The 17457-nt window shown below is 42.3% G+C and overlaps 1 protein-coding gene across 1 annotated transcript in view; it reads left to right on the top strand.

Annotated features, from left to right (window-relative positions):
- LOC117895011 overlaps positions 1–17457 on the top strand; it is a 124418-nt gene that overhangs the window by 15791 nt on the left and 91170 nt on the right. The window contains 1 exon segment of the mRNA XM_034802361.1: positions 16092–16190. The gene's annotated coding sequence lies outside the window, so the exon portion shown is untranslated.

The following is a 17457-nucleotide window of genomic DNA, read 5'->3' as shown; positions in this document are numbered from 1 at the left end:
CCTTAATAGTTCCCAGAAATACCGAAACATCTGTAATCAAAGTGCAATCCCCACTTTTATCTACAGCGAAGATTTCAACTATTTATCAAACAACAAATTCCTTTACCTTGCCCCAAAGTCCCACATCAAATTAATTAAAGATCATTAGAGAGCGTTGTTTCCCCTCCTCTCTGTCCCTCTCCCTCTCTCTCTATTTGGTGCTCTGCTGCACTGTGATCTCTGTGATCTTTCAGGGCGTGTCAGGGTCGTCGTCGTCGTTGGTTATGAAATCATTTGTAATCGTTTATCAAAGTCGAATCTTGTTGGATTACAATTGGGTTCGTGGCATAGGTTATTGACCCACTAAGCCACAGAGGAAAAGTAAGCCACAGACGGTGTCTGGACTCCAAGATGAAGTGGAGCCACCATCTGTACAAATTTTCCTAGTTTTATTTGCAGTTTTTGTCTATTGTGGAGTGGGGGAGTGTCGTTTCCCATTTGCATTTTCATTAATTTTCTAGCCAATTGTGGGGAATACACTATAAAAAGGGGTAATAATACTTTAAAGTGAGATTTGTGGTGCAGAAATGGTGGCATAACAGAGAATTTCCTTAATTTTAGGGATTTTTATCTGATTTATAATTTTTAATATAAATATTCTAGGGTATCAAAATGTTTCGATGGCCATCTCTGGACTTGCTCTCGCATTTGCCTTTTGCTGGCGTCGCTTAGGCGGCACTAGGATGCTCTTTCCCTCTCTTTCTTTCTGTCTATTTGTCTCCTTCCTCTTTTCTTCTTAGCGATCATTGGGGGAATTGACAGCCGCCGTTCGTTTTGCTTCCTTGTTTGCCAATTGCATCGCCAAAACGGCTCTTGAAGTGCATTTGCATGAGGCCTCCATGCAGGAATGATAGATGGCTGTAGGGGAAAGGGGAGTGGGAGTGGGAGGAGGCAGCGGCGGCAGCGGCAGCAGCAGCAGGAGACTCTGTTGGCTAGACAGACACTTACTCAATCATTCATTCATTCAGGCAGTCAGTCCGTTGTTCATTCAATCATTTGCCTTCCTTCCATTCCAACCTCCCTCCCTCCCTCCCCCCCCTTGTTGGCTGATTCATTTATTTGCCTTCCTTCCGCCACTCTTCCGTGCCCCCCTTTGGCTTTTATGCGCCCCTCCCGTACCCCTCTCGTGCCATTTTGGCTGCTTCATTTATTCGCCTTCCGCCGCCTCCCTCTCCCCCCTGCTCTTGGCTGCTGCTGAGCGTCTCATTCATTCAAATTTTTTCGTAACTGTTTTTTATTTGTCTGTCTGGCAATTTGACATTTTCTGTTAACTCTCCCGCAGCAGTCGGCTCCTTCTCCTCTCCTGCTTCCATCTCCCTGTTCACCTCTCTCCCTTCTCTCTTGTAGGTGTGTTTCCTGCGCTTGTTTTCATTTGGTGCGTGGTCTCCTCCTCCCCTCCCCCTCTATGGAAAATGTCTTGTCATGTCTTACGGTTTACTGCAATAAATTTGCTAAAACAATTTAATATGATTTTTCAGTGTCTTTTTGGTAGGATTTGTGAATTGGATTGGGGCAGTGGCCACTCCTTTCAAATCAGAATTCACTGAAATCGAAACCCTGGGAACATACTCCATCGCTGCTGAATGATGTCAGAACTTTAACCCTGTACCCCGCCCAAAACCCACTCTAAAAGAACCTCTCTCCGGGTGCCCCTCTGACAGATCAGAAACACCGAAAAGCAAATTGAAAAATGGAACAAACAAATGGCGATATGTTGACAGCGACCGCTCTCAATAGGTCCGCTGATGAGGGCGGAAAGCGTAATTGGTGTTGGCCAGCAGGGGGTTAAAGAGAGAGAATTAACGAAGTAACTGTGGCAGTGGAAGAGAGGGAGGGATAAGCCCAACCCGCATGTTGTTTGCTCGAGTTAAAAGTCACCAGAGGAAGTACAGTAACATTTCTGCTTTATACGATAGCGGGGAGTACATTTTCATAAGAATTGCTGAAAAGATTAATGTAGGAAATTACTCACACAATTGATGGATGGGATACAACTGGTTTGAAGTGGTTCCCAGATGAGAAAATAATATTAAATGAATTTCATTTAGAGAAATATTCCAATTTAAACAGAACAATCGCTCAATAGATCTTTTCTGCTTTTAAATAGTTACTGATGAAAAAAAGCGTAATTGCTCAGTGAAATTTATTCAAAATGGAATACAATGTGAAGGGGAGTCGTTTCGAAAACTCCTAACAGGGGCAGCACATTGGAAAACTGCATAAAATATACGTTACACATATTCCCTGGGATATATTCATATTAGAGGGGGACTCCGCACTTTGCTTCAAAAGTGTTGCAAAAGCCGCAGGCAAAAGATTTCTCAAAATTAGCAAACAATCAGAAAAGATAATAAATACATTTTTGTTCCATATTCCCATTGCAATGGCTTCAACGTCTCCCCCTCACTCTGGTTGCAATCTCCGCCTCTCTGCCTCATTGTGCGTGTTATTGAAATGTGACTTAAGAAAGAGACTTTTGCTCTGCTTTTGCCTCCAGAGACCACTCCCTCTGGCTCTACCCATAGACGTCTCCTCCCCTGACTAACCAACTGACATAATTCCCAAGCAAAATGTTAAATGCATTAACAACAACAGTTATGTCTCAATTAATGCCCCCCAAAACCAGTTTACTGCTGCAGAAAACTGAGAAAATCACTGAGTAAAAACGTCGAAAGAAAACTCAAATTAAACTTTAAGAAGAAGCTAAACAATTTCCATTACAACAGCAACAATAACAAAGGAAGTGAAGGTTAAAGAAACGAAGTGTCTGATACCCTTGAAAGTAATTCTTTTGAAAGTAATAATCATTGATTTTATCTCTATTGAACTTCGTTAAAACCGATGATGTGTCATCGATCTTTGCTGTCCAAACATCTGCTTGGAGCTGTTATACCCTTCTCCATCAATAGAGTATAGAAAAACAATAACAATTAAGGCAAACAATGTGGAAAAATTGCAACAAAAAAGGCGGAGAGGGAAAAACCCACACGCAATGCAGTTTTTCCTGCTTCCCATGGCCCAAAAAAAACCAGCAAGAAAAGCCATCAACATGTTGGCATTAAATTACATTTTCTATAAATTATTTTCCTTTTCGTGTAAAAGCTTGGGAAGAAATCTAAGGATGCAAATTGTTTGGTACGCGAAAAAAGTCAATGAGGATGCTTAAGAGAAGGTTTTTATGAAGAAAAAGCACATAAAAGGAGACTTTTTACAGGAAAAGCAGAGGAGTTTTTCGTACTGTTTTGTGGCCACATAGAAAGGCTAGAGAAAAATGTTTCAAAGGAGTTTTTTTTTAGAGGCTTTTTATTGTCTAAAATGGGAAAGTCTTTAACCTTAAGCTGTAGTTGGGTTTTTTTTTGGGGGAAAAGTGCCACTTCGTTGAAGAGTAGAGAAAAACCCACGCAACGTTGACGGCCTTAATGGAGACATTAAAAAGAGGCTCCCTTCCCCGCTCCCTCTCTCTATCGCTCTCCATATGCTGTTGTGGCGCCTCAATTGCTTTTAATGGTCACTTGTGGCACTCTACTTCCCCCCGTCCTATGCCCATCCATGGAATGGCATCCACTGCACTTTTCCAGCGTTTGAAACTGTCGCAACTTTGTTAAAGTTTTTATTTTTATGTATTTATGTTGGGGGCTCTTCTCCATTGGGGCTTTATTTGTCGTCTGCTACTCATTGAGCACTCACACGCACGCCCACGCTTTGCTGTTGTGGTGCCCTTCCTCCTATGCCTCCCGCCGCACTGCGTGTCTGCATGCCACTTTTTCATAGGCTATTAAATGTTGCACTCTAATGTTGCCCCTTAACTTGAATGGATGACTGTCAGTGGAGCGTGGAATGGAGCTAAAGTATGACATTCTCACTGGTTCCTCGAGCAAGCTCCATGCATAGCTCTGTGGGGGTTAAATATCACTTGGAAAAACTTTAATGAACTATAATCTATTGATATTAATGTTTAAATGATCGAATCAGCGATAAAAAGGAGGAGTTATAGAGCAAAAAGGCATTGAATGTAGAAACAAATAATATTTTTCTCGATTTTCAGGATGCTTTCAATCATCTCTCATAATGATCTCTATGATTTATACGATCTCTAATGATCCCTCCATCTTCTGCTTTATTTATTTCTCCACTATTTCCCTGCCTCAACAAATATCACCCCATAAAATCATTTCATCCACTGAATTACAATGCAATCTGTCCATCCGAATCAATATTTCGATATTTAATATGGATCTACATGGGCTCTCGGCCCCACCTTGCCTTCAGGGAATTTCAGGGTCGTTCCGCTTATGCCGTCCGTCCAATGCTCTTGGCACGCAATTAGCATTTGAAATTGAATTGAGTTTTCCTCGTATGCTTGAGTTGTCTGTTTGTCTGTCCGTTTGGTCAATCGCTTGGCCAACAACTCTCCGTTTTTTGTTGTTGTCATTTGAATATTTCATTACCAAAGCCGAGCCATGATATCTGGTGTGTACCTTACGCGCGTTTTTAATGTTTTTGGCTTTGAGCCAAACAAATATTTTTCAAATGCAATGACTTTGGTGAGGGGTCTGGTTACACCAAAAATATGCGATTTCAACATCCGATGTGGGATTAAATTACAGCCAAAGATTTCCTGCTGCTAGTGTGAAACTTCAGAAAGATTTTTAGCTGAAAAGTTTTTGCCAGAAATTTACTGAAGATTTCTCAGGAATTTTGTAGGGTCTCAAGTGCGAGCAGCGTATATATTTCATTTTGATGGGATACCAAATTGGAATCGGCTTTCCTTCCTCCTCTACTACTGGCAGCGGCAGCAGCAGCAGCAACCTGTTCCCAAAAGTAAACCAAATCCATTCATCAACCCGACTGCCACACACTCCTTCTTCTCCAGCGTACACTTCATGCCGCAGTACCTGTCTGCCCACAAGAGTTCACTTCACTCCTCAACACTCCCCATCACTCCATTGCGCTCCTCAACACTCCACTTGCCACAACGTGCGCTGCACGCACTTCCCATCAGAGATAAAAATAAAAAACAAAAAATACGGCCAAAAGACAGATAATAAAAACCAACTTTCCAATTGACCCAGTTAACACCCGGGACTTGCTTAATCTGCTCGCTGCTCTGCACTGCTGCCGCTGCGAAATGGAACACAATATTTGTGGGGTTTTAACCCTTATAGAAGGGGGAGGAGGGCGCGTTGTAAATCTTGCAGAAGAAAGATTTCCCCATGGACTGTTGCTGGAACCGACAATTAATTACCGAGACACGCGAGACAAATGAATGAATGAATGATAAGTTTATCAAGTGAAGATCACGCGGGCAAAGATTCGTTGGTTGCATCATTAGCACTTGAAGGGGAGACTGTGGAAGTCTATTGTGTGTTATTTTGGGCAGTAAATAAATCAGAATTAGGTAACTGTGACACTGGTGAAGGTAACTGTTGAGTGTGTGAGTAGCATCAGAGCTGTGGAAGAATATTAAATGAATACCAGCAAAATTATAGAAAATTACAAACAGAATGCTGGAAAAATGACTATAAGAATTCGAGAAAAAATTCTACAAATCCAGAAGAGAAACACTGAAAGAAGAAAGAAAGTCAGAACACACGTAAAAGAAAAGAAAACACCCAGAATGAGCAGCAAAGAAGAAGGAAAAAAGCTTTCAACCGCTGAATATTCAAAGTGGGAATTCATATTTGGTTATCCCAAATAAAGTAATTAAAGTTCTGCCCCGAATCACGCCCCCCCACAACCCAGCAGCAACTCCACTCCATCACCTCCCGCTTCATCGATTACAAATCAAGTTCTAATTGAAAGAATAGAGCAGGGCAGGGCCCACTCCCCTTCTCTCTCTCTCGTATTATTGTTACCGTTAAGCAAACACCGACGTATGAGTTGGCATTCGTTGCATTCTTTGTGGTGAAAAAGGTGCGCGGGGGTATCCATGACTGCATTTACACTCCCAAAATATCGCTGAGTAATGGTGTAATGGAGAGAGGGGGGCGACGCCACGCCTCGGGACCACCCTACTCCTCCCATATTAAAGCGTGTAATTAGTTTTGAAAAGATATCTCGTGCCCTCTCTTCTGCCATGAGAAATGTGGGAGAGAGCCCAGACTGAGTGAGTGCTGGGAGGTCGGGGGTCAAGTTCATGTTCATGTTGATTCCTAGACAACTGGGTACGACTCCCCATTTCCATGACAATAGATGGATAGAAAATATTTCAATGTTTATGCAGCAAGCGAGGCAGTGGAAGAACTCTGCCCAGAGCTAAAATCAATAGAAATTAGTCGACACCCTCAGACAATGCAACTTCTGCCCGCACCATCCTCAAAGGAGGGAAAACTTTAGCCCAGCTGTCAGGTTTTATGACACTTGATAGGATGAACAAATAGGGTGGGAAATCACTAAAGAAGAACGAAGTGACATGCACATTGCACCACCCTCCGCCCATGGCTTCGACTTTGATTAAATGGGGGGAGATTTTCCTGGTAAAGAACTCCTGTGAATGACATGTGTGTGGAAACCATTCAAGTTTTTATTTGGGAAAACTTACAATGTCCCAGGGTGGGCGAATATCCTGTTTGTAAATGCAAACAACAATCGCCAAAGCCGGCCCACGACTGAGCTTCCCTCTAGGGAAATCAATTCATAGATAAATTTTGATTAATTGCTGAACATTTTCGCGATCATTTTCTGATCATCGGTGGCAATCTTTGGCCATGTTTATCATTTGTCTGCGGTCCCAAAGGGTCTGCTGTGGCTGCTGTGTCCTGCTGCCGCCTGCCATCAATCAACCAAATTAATTAAAATTGCTATTGCAACGGAGGCCACAGAGTTAGCTGCTGCAGTGGCAGCGGCAGTGCCAGTTGCAGCATCACGTCATGTCGCTTAAAAACGTCATTAACATTAACATTAACATTAACCTAAAGCTCTCCTCAAACAAACAACAACTGGCGGACTTTTCACCTTGGCAAACGGAGACGGAGCTGCCGAACGGAGTGCGAGAGACGGCTGAGGGGATTCAGACAGCAATTTTCGCAAACGAGACAGAAATCAGACTCATTAAAGCTGCCACAGAGAGAGTCCAATGAAATGGAAATGAAAATAAGAGCCAGGGAAAATCAACAGCAGGGGGAGGGGGAGGGGCAGGAGGAGGAAAAATCAATGCGGGTGTCTGCCACACAGCCTCCGTTTGCGTCTCTTCCATTCACTTGTCGCTGGCTGGCTGTGGCGTTGAAACAGAAGCAGAGAGCTGCATGGAGTGTGGCATGCAACGGCAGCAGCAGGCAGTGGGCGATGGCTACTGTCTCCTTGTACGTCTCCGCCTCCGCAACGGCAAAACTCCGCCTCGTTTCGCTGAAACAAATGTGAAATGTAAATTTTCGTGTCTTTCGAAAGAAATGAAATGGAAATTTATATGTAATATAATTTCGCGGACCCACACCCACACACCCGCAAGCGAATGTATCCCTGGCGCCAGTGTGACCGCGCATAAAAAAATAAATTAAACACTGAAATGTCACAATTGGACTTCGGATTTGGTGAGAGAAAAGAGAGAGTCCCGCTGCTAGTGCCACAAATTCTGTTCGCGCATTTGACTTAGATTTCCCCGCTGCCCCAACCTTAATTTCTTTTGGTGATTCTTCAATTTTCACCTGCCATGGATGCCTGCTGCATTTTCCGGTCGTCTGTCGTCCGCTTTTGGCCACAAATTTCACCCATCAGCCGCACACACAAAAAAAGAGTCTTGACAAATTAATAAAAAAGCCACTTGTCAGGTGGCTTTCCGCGTAGGAAAGGAACCTCGCGGCGACTCATTCACTCATTTTGGTTGATGGTGCCACAGGTTGCACATGCAACAGACAGACAGATGGACAGACAGAGCTCTCTGCCGGTTGATCTTTTGCAAATTACATTCTTAATGGAGATTGTACCAGCCCCCAGGGGCTGCAAGTGCGAAATGCAAATGACTTGGGCAGTGCCACATGCAGCAAAATGGTTGAAAGGAGTTGCTTTTTCAGAGTTTAGCTTTTTTTTTCTGCAGAAAAAGAGTTTTAAATTTTAGTTGCCAAATTTCAAAAGGAATGTTGGGAGGAGAAAGCAATTAAAATGTGCTCAAAATGTACATCAAATTGGGTAATTTCTTGAGAAATCTGTGATGTTTCTGTAGAAATATAATTAAATTTTTAAGGCATAAACATAAGAATTTGCATTCCAGTTAATGCAATTTTTTACAAGAATATTTTGAAATATTTAATGGAATTTATTATGTATTCATACCGTAATCTCTTTTAGGTTTCACTTTACTGATAGTTTTTCCCTTCATTGTTGCCAATTTTTAGTGGAATTTGGCCAATTTCTAGTCGTTTGTTATGCATTTCCAAAGGAAAGTTTAACTTTAGGACCGCAACGCTTTTCCAATTCATGACCAGACTGCCATAACCCATTCCCCCTCCTATCTGTAGTGTCATTAAGTGCAATTTGAAATACTTTTCAATCGAAATAACGCCCTCGCATGCACTGAAAACTCTTGTTGGCATTTTCCCCGTCTTCGCCGTTGTCTGATTTACGACCATTTAATTACCATTAAAACAAATGGCAAAAAATGAAAGATTAACAATGCAAATTGCCAGAGTGAAAGACACGAGAGACAGACAGCAGACCGAAAGAGCGGAGAGAGGGGGGTACAAATCAAGTGCCTGAAACGCCATCTAACGGGCGGGCAGGTCGTTGAACGTTCGCTTTGGGGGGACATGCCGTGTGGGCTGCCACAATCAAAAAATTACTAACAAAATAGTAGAAACAAAATTCTGAAAATATTCCAAGAGTCGCAACTATTTTTTGCATAATTATTACAGACGACTAATGTTTGTGTTTTTTGGTTAAATAATGTGTTAAATGTTTGCTTTATTTATGGATATGAGCCACGCCTCAGAGCACTCATTTACCCTGCCCCACACCCTGCTGATGCCAGACACAAGTGCCGCTAATTAAAATTCAACGTTTTAAACGACTCTACCCCTGTCCTCCATGTCTCTGTTCAACTAATTTTCGGGGGTAACAAACAGCAGTAACAGCAACAAAAACGTCCAAAACAAAACAAACGTCACTGCTGCCGCCGGCGGCTTTCTGTAAACTTGGCTTAAACACGCGATGGCCGCGAATTTCGGAGCAGCGCACAGAAAAATGGTTGATGGAAAAACAAGAGATAGAATTGTGGCATTTGGCAAGACGAGGGTTTGGATACCCTTCAGAAGACTTTAATATTTTGGCAAGCCAAACTTATGCTGAAAATCCTAATACTCTCTTCTCTTTAAGGGTAAAACTGTAGTGCGCTTGCATGTCAGAAGACCATAAAAAGGAGAGTTCCAGCGAGGGAGCTGCAGACGGCACGGGACAGGAAAGAACAGGGTCTAGGCGACAGCATTGACATTCAGAAAGGACACACATGTGGGGGTGCCCTCTGGGGGCAGTTCTATAGAATGGAAATAGAAATATTGTTTGTCCAGCTGTTGGCCATAAAACTGGAGAGCTTTCCCTGTAGACTTTCGGGGGGAGTGTAAAGTGACCCAAATTGTGTGTGGTGACCCATGAGAAAACTCGACAGATTTCACTGCACCCCAAAAAATGCAATCAGCCTTAAGGCATCTGCAGTTCAGGTTCAGGTTCGCGCAGAGGTGTTGGAGGCTGCATATTTATATTCATATTCATAGCTTTAACCCCCCCATAATCATGGTAATAATCATAAGATTATCCATTTGCAAGTTACACTTTCGACTTCTGCCCAATGGTTTTTCACTCTCTTGAATGAATTGTGAAAGTGCTGAGAGTGAGATATGAATGTATCTGCCAGATACATTATATTCGTATGAATATGCACCTTTTTTTTTGTTGGTGCGGCACGTACACAAAGAGAGCTACGAATTGCGTTTGCAGATCAGACAATGAGATCTTTTTAGGAGAGGGGAGGGGAGGATGTGGGATTTTGTAAGACACCTGAGGCAACGTCGTCGGCGGGCCGTTGCATGTCATTTTCTGACGGTATCTCAATAATTCATACGCAATTGTATTGAACAATAAATTAATCACACGAACAACAAGCTGCTGCCCCAAAAGAAACACAAACCAAAAACCCAAAGCGAATCGAGCCACACACACATGCGGAGAGACTCTTTTTGTTTCCACCCCGGTTAAACGTCATATAAAACAATGAGTGGAGAGTGGAGAGATGATGGCGTGACACGATGGGGAGAAGAAACAAGCAGACACGAGACACGAGTAGGTCCAAGGGGGAAGGAGAATGAGAGAATGAATGGATGAAAGGCCATCGGAGAACGTTTCTTTTTGGGTTAAAATTATGATCCAGAGTTCAGAGTTCTCCACTCCTTTCGCTGTAAATTCTTCTCTTTTTTTACTGACTCACGCAATCATCTCTGTGGCTGTGCAGCGCAAGCAAAACAGATGGACATTTGGCAGAAATGAATAAATATTTATATAGCAAACAACACGATCGCGGGGTCCGAGAAATGTCGATGGAAATTAAAAGAGCAATTTTCCAATCGAAGCACAAAAGAGTGGAAAAAGAGTTGAGGTGGCATGCACCGTGGCACCATGGCAGCAAAGGAAGCAAAGATCAAACAAAGATCGAACGTGTTTTGAGTGCAAAAGTCAATTAATCATTAGAGAGAAACAAAAAGCGATTCCATGTTGCATGTTGCATGTCTCCTCTCGCTCTCTATTTCGATGTTTGCTATTCGCTGTCGCTGTTCCACTGATGAGGAGGCACACAGGAAACATTTTTGTGTGGCCAAAGTAAAAGTCCAGGCACAGTCAGTCTGGCTCTGCTTGGCCTGGCCTGTGACAATGGCAAAGTTGTGCATTTTCCACAATTAACGAACATTTTCCAGATGCCAGGAACACACTCCCAGCTCCTGGCTCCTGCCTCCTGCGATTCTCCTCTACAGTGTGTGGAAATTCCAACAAGTATCTCAATTTCAATGCTCTGTAATGTCTGTGGTGTCTCTACCGCTTGTGCACAGTCTCTGATGAGTCTCTGTCTCTGTGCAAACTTGTTTGTTCCGCAGTGCGTTTGATGCCTTTTTAATTGCTCCACTACTTTGTGTCTCTGTGTCGCTATGTATCTGTAGCTCTGGCTCCCCTTTATGGCCAGCAATCAGAGCAACAACTGCAGATACACACGAGTATCTAGGGTGCCACCCATCCCACCTTTCAGAGTCCGAGAGTCGGTCAAAACCAGAGCCACAACTCACATATCAAGTTGTGGACGGATGGATGGACGCAGAGAGGAGTTTACATAATCGACAGCCGCAGCAGCGACCTAAATGTTGAGCCTAAAAATCATAAGAGAAATACAACTGGATATCACGTTATATGAGATGACGAATTTGAGGTCTAAAGTTTGCTAAAAGATTGCAAATTTAAAGATCAGAGAGGAAAACTTTGGCATAATAACCCAACTGGCCCCCTAATTATAGATAGATCTCTCAGTTATCCCCTCAAAAGTTTATCCAACCAAAAAGTAGATCACATGGCAATAAAGATCGCTTAGAATATGATCTGCAAAGGTTCAAGTTCACTTCAAGCGCATCATAACCTAATTGAAGACTTCAATCAAGCGAAGATAAACGATCATTTGGTGTCAATAAAGTTCAACAATAAATCAAACATTTCATGAACTTGAAGATCAAATTTAGAACGAAACTTCTAACCACAAAAGAGTCTCTTCATTTACAGCTTATTTCGAGGCAATGATCATTAGTTTAACTGCAACTCGGAGATCAATTGAAGATTATCTGCCACTTGGCAACGAAACACAACTGCCATTCAGTGTCAATGTTGTGTGTCAATCCGATTCTCGTAGACCCAATTGATTGTATCTTAATGTGAAAGATCACTTCAGATCACCGCTAACTTGATGGCACATCTGTTTTCCATCGCTAGAGTTGATGTTATCTCTGGCTTGAAGTTCACTTTGGGGCATCATTAACTGTGGGGAGGCAGGCCATAAAGCCCACTCGCAGATCGGATCCAATCACCAATTCACTTGTGAACCTTTCACACTTTGAAAAACCAATTGAAAATGAAAACGAAAGTGGGGATCGATATACGAGCAAAACAAAACCAATACAAGTCCCAGCTCTAATTGTTTGGATTGTCTCTCGCTCTCTTTATGGCTTGTGTCGTCGCAGCTTGATGTGATTTTAATTGAGTTGCGAATAAAAATAAAGCTGTAAACATATCAATTACCACAGCGCCCAAAGCATAAGTTTTGCCACAATTATCCCAGCAACACAGACATTACCACAGATATATATTTGGAGACGTGTGTGTCTGTATTGGAGTTTCCCCCACTCTAAGACCCTGAGAGACAGTCCAACGATCTGCAAGATTTATCGTCTCACAGGTAGGTTTTTCCTCTGCACTTCTCTGTGTCTCTCTCTTCATTGGATTCTCACTTTTTCTTTCGCTATTTCTACAACTTGTTGCTGTGGCATTTTATCAAAAACGAATCTGTGGCATTTCATTCGGAGTTGAAGTCGAAGTCGTCGAGTCTTTGGTGCCTGCCTCGAATGCCGAATGCCAGCAGCCCACACATCTCCTCAGCGGCTTGACGACAGTTTTTTATTTTATTTTATGGCATACACTTACCGTAGGGGCATCTGGACTTTGTTTGGAAGTTTGTGGAGCAGAAAAGAAAGGTGGAAGATTTAGCGGGAAATCTCCACTGCTTATTTTGATTATTTGGCATCAGATTCTGACATCTATTGGCTATCGTAGGGTATATCCATCTTCTGTTTCCCTCCCGTGCCGCTTTTCTTGATGTCTTTGAGTTTATTTTTCTTGATTTTCCACCTCCTCCTCCCTCCCACCGCATTTCTTTCCACTTTCCAGTAGCCACAGAGACTTTTGTCATTGTTTTTCAGCCATTGAGAAGTTGCCATCGCATCGTCTCCGTTGTTGTTGCTGCTGTCTGTGGGGGGGACTGGGAGTCGCGTCATAGTTAAAAAAGTATTTTATCTGTGGATTGTCAATGCATCTTTGTATCTTTGTATCTCTCATGTGTGCGTCTGTGCATTGTTTTTACTGCTTTTAACCGAGACTTTCGTTATAATGTTGCTGTTGCTGTTGTTGTTGTTGCTGCTCTGTGACTGACTCTGAAAGTGAATCTCAAATATTTCATTGGCAGAGAGGAGGCGAAGCCAAGGATGGTTTGTGGGCTCGTTTGAGATGGTGGCACCCATGTCGTCGTCAATGGACGTCAACAGAATTTGCTAACAAGGTCACATAGAGTTAGAGAGGGAGAGGGGGAGTTGGAAGAGGGATGGGGAGTTTGCCTGTCCCAAACAATGTATCTTTTGAGTTGCATATCTGAGAGCCAGCATCTGAGGAGAAGACTCTCATTTGGTATTGGGGATTTGCTTTTTTGTTTGTTTCAAGATTTCAAGACTTTTGCCAACGCATTTCACTTTCTATTGCATTTCGAATGCATTTCTCTCTCTCAATCTGCGGGTATTGCTTCCTCTTTCACTTTCGTTTCGTTTTATTAATTAATTTCAAGAGAGAGAGACAACAGATTCTGCCGACTGCAAGTCTCCTCTTATGTGAGTTCTTGCGAGTGGATAGATATCTTTCACCTTTTTGTTTGTGTTTATGCAACCACAAATTTGTGGTTGACAGAATTTCTGGTTACGCATTTGCCTTCTGGTTGGGGAGAGATTAAGTTACAGAAACAAAGAAATAAACAAAAGATCTTGGGAAGAGAGACGCTGGATAAGTAGATAGAAGATGTGTGGAAAGCTGAGTGTTTGTTGGTTGGTTGAAGAAGGGTTCTAGAATTACATGTTAGGCACTTATCTAATAAGGGAAGAGACACGAGAGGAGAAGGAGGAGATAATGGCTGTACAGTAGGTGCTAGAATTTGCCTAGGAATGGTAGAGAGCAAGAAGGCAGAAGGTAGATTGGATGCTGGTCTTTGTTCGAGTGATTTTATGAACTTTTTTTGATCATTTTCTCTCTAATTTTGATTTGGAACACCCACGCAAACCTCTGCTCTTGGAGTAACCCTAAACTATGAGTAATTTTACTTTGAAACTATTAACACCTTTTAGCTTTTGATGGGTTTTATATACCCACACGATTCCTTTGTTTTTATCACTTGTTTCTACTGTTTTTCTCCCACCCCCCATCACACTTTTTGACATGTGTCAAAATCTTTTAAAATGTTTAAATGGAATTTTGTACCCGTGGGGCTTAGCAGCAGTCAGACCGCCCCAACTCCTTGTACCCTCAGTTACCCGGTTCCCCGTTTCCACATCATTGGGAGTAGCACTGGGAAAGGGATCCAATTATCGCCTGGAGACGTTGTCGTCGGTCGTCATTGTTTTCTTCTTGCGTTGCTTTGGCTGCCGCTGACGATCGACGTTTGTGCCCATTTCCGACTTTAACAACTTGACCACAGAGGTGCACCCCCCCACCGGCACCCCTCTCTTCCATCTACCATCTTTTGTTGTTTGCCAAAAGTAAAACCGCGTTTTTCTTTTCGTTTGATTTTCGTGCAAATTTTCGCGAAGTTTGCAGTTAGCTTTTTTGTTTGTTGCTTTTTTACAAATTGCCTGTAAATGATATTTTCACAACTCGCGCGCATCGATTGACTGCAACAGAGAGACCCACAGACCCCGGACCCTCCCGGCTGGCTGCCCATGCCGCCCCAGCACCCAGTTAGCCTCCCCCCCGAATGGGTCCAGAAAAGTGAGAGAGTTCGCTGGGGTTAATGCGACCAATAAATTGTTGTTTGGCGATTTGTTGCTGATTTCTTTCGGTTTTCTCAATGTTTTATGAGCCATATTTTGTCCGCTCTCTGTCTCTTTCAGTCCTGATATTTTGGGTATTTTTTTCGGTATTGTTTTTGGGGTCTTTGGAGCGGGGACTGAGGCTGTGTTGAATGTCGAAAGCCTAACGGCAAATGACGAGAAATATTGAAATTTTACACAGAAATTGTTTTCAATTTTCATCGACATTGTTCAATTTTTCATGATTTTCCAAAGTTAATGGATAATGGGAGGGAGGGGGTGGGGTTTTGCCATCGCAAATTTGAGTGCAAATATAATTAATGATAATGAATTGTTGTTGTGTTGTTGCCATGCCACAGAGACGCCCTCGGGGGAAGTAGTTTTTTGTAGAGGAGGGCAAAATGTGTACGAAAAAATGTCGTGCAACGTTTGCAGGAGGTTTGTGGGAGTTTTTTGGGTGATTTTCAGTTGGTGTAGCTGATTTATCACTCGAGACAGGCCTGAGAGATCTCTGGCGGCTCCACGCTCCACTCTCCACTCTCTGCTGAGGCCTAAGGAGAGTGCCACAGCGAAAGGTTGCCATAAAGACATGCATTTTGGGGAAGCGAATATTTGCATACCCTTTGTAGAGCGATAATTTTGCATAAAATCTATAAAAATAAATAAATATTTGCAAATATAATACTGGAAATTATCATTTAATTGTGGTAGAATACGAGTTTGAAACAAAAAACCAAATAAAACTGCACAAAAATTACAAAAACATTCTAGGAAAATTCCTAAAAAATGGATAGGTGCAAGACATTTTTATAAGAATATTTAATAATACGATATGACCTATAAAATAATTTAAAATTAATGCTTTTTCTGTCTGCTAAAAGTCATCATACCCGCAATCCTCTTTTAGAGTATCCACAAAAAATGTTGCTAAGCAAATGTTGCCGAGAGTAAAAGTTGATGGTTATTATGCCTCAGTTTTTCGCGGTTTTGTTGTTGCTTTTTTCTCCTGCTCCGTCTCCAGCTGAATCTCCTGCATTATGCAATTGCGGCCGCCAAGTGCTAATATCACAAACATTGGTAAACAATTTTCCCCCATTTTCCAGTCAACTCCGCGCACTCTTTGTTGCTGTTGCTGTTGCTGTTGTTGTTGTCATTTGTCAAACTCCATTTCCGCTCCATTCAAAACATTTTCACATCACTTTTGCTTATTTGTTTTAACACGCATTTTCCTTCTCTTTTTCCATCTCGTTGCAGCCATTGAATGCTGCGATTCGAATGGCGCCACGAAAACTCATTGATTGCCCAATGAATTTCGACTTTCGCACAATTTGCGAACATTTCACACTCGATTATGTGAGTAATTGTCTGTTAATTAAGTTTTACATTGAGATATAGTAGAGAGATTACTCTCTCGGAGAGGAGTCGCAGTCTCTTGCCTCGTCTGTTGTAATTCTTCTCTCGCTTTGTGTAGCTGTCATGCAGGAATGATAGATTTTGAGTAGCTTAACGAGCTGATGATGGGGTTGATTAGGTGGCAATGGGGAGATGTGGCCTTGCTCATGAATGAATGGAGAGCTTTGATCTTGGGTGGAGAATAATAGAGGAGAACTAATCGCCACTGGACAGAGGGTTAACTACTTTGGGGAGAGCACATCCGTATTTAGCAGTGGAAGTAGGTCAATGTCAGGGTCAAGGAAAAGTAAGCGAAATGGGAATGATGGGTAATGGAATGGGGACTAGTGAAATGGAATGAAAGGAAAGGAATGGAGTTGGAATTACAAAAAATATTGAGAGGAATTGGCAATGCAGAAAATTAATGAATGGAACGAAAAAATAATATAAATTAATTCAATATTAATATTTTATCGCATCGGAAGTATCAGGAATTTGTAACAGCTTGCGATAGAGAGTCACAGACTTAATGAAATCCAAAAGAAACATGGAAAACTCATTTGCATATAACACTTTATACCAAATTCGTAATGGTAGATGATTTTTATAGATTAAGGAACTATTTTTCTATTTATTAATGCTTTTCCTGTGGGTCCCACATTATTTTACATTTGTTTTCAATCAGTTTGCATTCCGTTTTACATTTCTCCCCTCCTCCTCCTCCTGTGTTCCAGTTGCTAATTAAGTTTTTTGTTTCATTTCGTAGCCATATCATAATTTATGTTTTCTTTTCTTTAAACTACTAATTCGCTGGCCTCTTAAATTAAGAGAAGTAGTCAGCCAGAAGTGGGCGGCTGGTGGTGAGTGGACGGGGAAGACTGTGCAACAGGGAGGTGTGGCCGCGGCCAGGCAGTGTGGTGTCGGGGGGAGGTTATTTACAGTCTTGCCACCTGTCACCTGCCAGTGTTGCCGCCTGCCGCCGCCTGCTTTGCGATTAGGTGGGTCATAACAAACGACTTCCCTCCCTAACAAGAGGCGTGGCCAAATATCGGGACTAGTTTTTTTCACTCCCCAAAAAGCCAAAAACTGATCGCAGAACATGTGGAAAACGTGTTCAAACTGCAAAGGCAACAAAAATAAAAACAAAATACAGACAGAAACACGAAACATTTATCATATGCACAGGAATGCCAAAGATAGAGTTGGGGTTCACCAACAACAACAACAA

The sequence above is a fragment of the Drosophila subobscura genome, chromosome J (genome assembly GCF_008121235.1).
Source record: "Drosophila subobscura isolate 14011-0131.10 chromosome J, UCBerk_Dsub_1.0, whole genome shotgun sequence".
In the NCBI taxonomy this organism is placed as follows: Eukaryota; Metazoa; Arthropoda; class Insecta; order Diptera; family Drosophilidae; genus Drosophila; species Drosophila subobscura.
Note: the sequence above shows the minus strand (reverse complement) of the source record. Positions and strands in the feature narration are given on the sequence as shown.